This window comes from Triticum dicoccoides, unplaced genomic scaffold (genome assembly GCF_002162155.2).
Source record: "Triticum dicoccoides isolate Atlit2015 ecotype Zavitan unplaced genomic scaffold, WEW_v2.0 scaffold1555, whole genome shotgun sequence".
Classification (NCBI taxonomy): domain Eukaryota; kingdom Viridiplantae; phylum Streptophyta; class Magnoliopsida; order Poales; family Poaceae; genus Triticum; species Triticum dicoccoides.
In genome coordinates this window covers 60797-64370 of record NW_021211052.1, presented here as the reverse complement: position 1 = coordinate 64370, position 3574 = coordinate 60797, and positions in this window count along the sequence as shown.

Genomic DNA, 3574 nt, shown 5'->3' with positions numbered 1-3574 from the left:
CGAGCAATTCATTAAACTTGTTATCGAGCTTTGTTTCGAACGTCTTCTCAAGGCCAGTGATCTTCTCCATGGCCTCTTCAAAATTGTTCAGCACATCTTGCACCTGTTCAGTCATCATTTGCTGAAACTTATCATGAAGCTCCTTGTTCGATAAATTCTCCCAGTCAATCTCGTCGGCTTGTGATCCTGGCATGGTTAGCAGCAATAGAAACACACAAGAATATGATCCTACAGACTACGAACAAGTGGTGGTGGTGGGTGTCACAAATCCGTCAAGCAAATCTCAAATTCTTACCAGTTCTTACCCAGCAGCAGGCGGTGATCGGCAACCGTTGTAGTCAAAAACTCTCAAAGCTTGGATAGAGCGATTACCAGGGAGACTCAAACGCACGACGTAGATGTATGTGGATCTGGGAAGGCTTATAATATGGTAGCAAAAAGGGTCAGCAATAATCAATTCAGAGATGCAAAGTTGAATAAACGCTCAACGACGGTACTGTGCTGGTCCTAGGCTAGACTGTGCTAGAGACGCGAGCCTAGAACACTAACAAAATCACGGCGCGACACGTAAACAAGGGAAAAGCACACTCTGAAATATATTTTTTTTTCGCTCTTTTTTTTTTTTGCGAAAAATCACTATAATGGCGAGTGTCTCAAAACTCTTCCTAGCTCAAACTGACAGGATGGGCACGAAATTTTTCGACCAAATTTTTTTTTTTCGACTGCCCGGACCCAAAAACTGGAAACGGGTCAAAAAAAACTTCCTATAATGGCACGTGTCTCAAAACACTCAGAAACACCTAAAAATAGGATAGCCAGAATTTTTTTTTTCCCGAAACCTACTCCGGCAAGGAAACACGAATCGGAATCTGGATGGATCCCGAAAACAAACCTAATAAGCAAAGAACTCGGATTGGTGGTGGATATATGGTGGTGGTATATGGCAGCGGTGGTGGTAGCGGTGGTAGTATATGGATATGGATCGGTGGTGGTATATGGGCACGGATTGGTGGTGGTATATGGATACGGATTGGGAGCGGTGGTGGTAGATGGCAAGGGCGATGATGATGGTGCGGCGGCGGCGTGACAACTTATGACCAGAACTCGAAACTCTAAAAGACTAGACGCTAAGACCAGCAACTAGACCGACGATGCAACCGCAAATTCAACAAAGCAAAACCCTAAAAAGATTATGCAAAGGCTCAGATTGGTTCGGATATGATGAACTAACCCTAATTTTTTTTTGTGTGGCTTTTTCGTGGACTGTAGGTATGAAGAACAGACTCGATCTAAACTACGAAAAACTGTAAAATCTCACCGAGCAACCTGGAAATCTGATACCACTTGATAGAGGCAAAGGTGTCCCGTCTTTCGATGAGATGATGGATATCGCTTTGGTGGAAGTCGACTTTGACGATCCGACTACGAACGTGCGAGGACGTCGCGCCTTAGCAATCGCTAAACCAACTCCGAGAGGTTATTGACCACGCCGGAGCACGATCAACCTGATCACAAGGGTCTGTTTCCTGCGAGCAAACGAAGAACAAGCAAGAAACTGAGATTGCAATCTGGATATTGTGAATATAAGATGAAAGCTTTATTGATCAAGGTGGGGTTCTGTGACGCCTTTGTCTGGTCGTTGAACACAAACGAAGTACGCGAAGTTGCAGCTATGGCGAACTTTTAATCTAAACAAAACCCAAAGTCTAAACGATGCCCTAAGGGCTGTATATATGGAGGAAGAGGGGGGAATTTCGTGGCCCTTGGGGGAGGGGTCCGAAATCAACCCTATCTCTTGTTTCCCCACACATACGGACTCTAAAAATAGCCTATACTTATGTATTTCGAAATTACATGGGCCTGGCCCAATAATAAGGTGACGCAGCACCTAAAATAGCCTCGGGACGAAATTTATGAAGTGGCATCTTGTATATTTCGTCCAAGGCTTCATGCACCCATTATGGTGGCTTCAAAGTCCTGAAATCATCACTTGTAATTCCGTTCTTGTTCCCCTTGCGCATGCCATCATCTCCATGCTTGTTCTTGCTCCAATGTTCATCCTTCTCCAAGCTAGGCCCTTCATTTGTAAGCAAAACAAATGTATCCAATTTAGGCAGCATCATATTCTCATGAACATTAGAATCATTACCAAGAAACGAAAGTACCTGGTAATTTAGTTGGCGTGCACGAGCTCTAGTAATTGGTCCAGTATGTATAGCAGCAGGGGCTGTGGGTGTAACAATTGTATTGATGTCGATAGAGGCTAAGGTGTCCCATCTTTCGATGAGATGATGGATATCGCTTTGGTGGAAGTCGACTTTGACGATCCGACTACGAACGTGCGAGGACGTCGCGCCTTAGCAATCGCTAAACCAACTCCGAGAGGTTATTGACCACGCCGGAGCACGATCAACCTGACCACGAGGGTTTGTTTCCTGCGAGCAAACGAAGAACAAGCAAGAAACTAAGATTGCAATCTGGATATTGCGAATATAAGATGAAAGCTTTATTGATCAAGGTGGGGTTCTGTGACGCCTTTGTCTGGTCGTTGAACACAAACGAAGTACGCGAAGTTGCAGCTATGGCGAACTTTTAATCTAAACAAAACCCAAAGTCTAAACGATGCCCTAAGGGCTGTATATATGGAGGAAGAGGGGGAAATTTCGTGGCCCTTGGTGGAGGGTTCCGAAATCAACCCTATCTCTTGTTTCCCCACACATACGGACTCTAAAAATAGCCTATACTTATGTATTTCGAAATTACATGGGCCTGGCCCAATAATAAGGTGACGCAGCACCTAAAATAGCCTCGGGACGAAATTTATGAAGTGGCATCTTGTATATTTCGTCCAAGGCTTCATGCACCCATTATGGTGGCTTCAAAGTCCTGAAATCATCACTTGTAACTCCGTTCTTGTTCCCCTTGCGCATGCCATCATCTCCATGCTTGTTCTTGCTCCAATGTTCATCCTTCTCCAAGCTAGGCCCTTCATTTGTAAGCAAAACAAATGTATCCAATTTAGGCAGCATCATATTCTCATGAACATTAGAATCATTACCAAGAAACGAAAGTACCTGGTAATTTAGTTGGCGTGCACGAGCTCTAGTAATTGGTCTAGTATGTATAGCAGCAGGGGCTGTGGGTGTAACAATTGTATTGATGTCCTCATCAAATCATGACAGGATCCAGAGTCAATTCATGGGCTTTGTCGATCGCGGGAGACGTGCCACCACCTTTGAGAACACCACAACTGTCACGAGAGGTGCACAAACATCCAAATGCACATGATCAGGTTAATGTATCTATACCACCATTTAATGGCCGTTTTAAACCTGCTTTATATATTGAATGGGAGTTCGACATAAAAAATATATTTGCTTCCCATAATTTCGATGAACATAAAAAGGTTAAGGTTGCGGTTGGTTCTTTCACTGGTTATGCTTTGATTTGGTGGAGTGAATATTGTCGGTTACACCCTGATTATATACCTACTACTTGGGATGATTTGAAACTTGCCATGCGACATACTTTCGTCCCTGCTTATTATACTCGTGACATGATTAAGAAGTTGCAA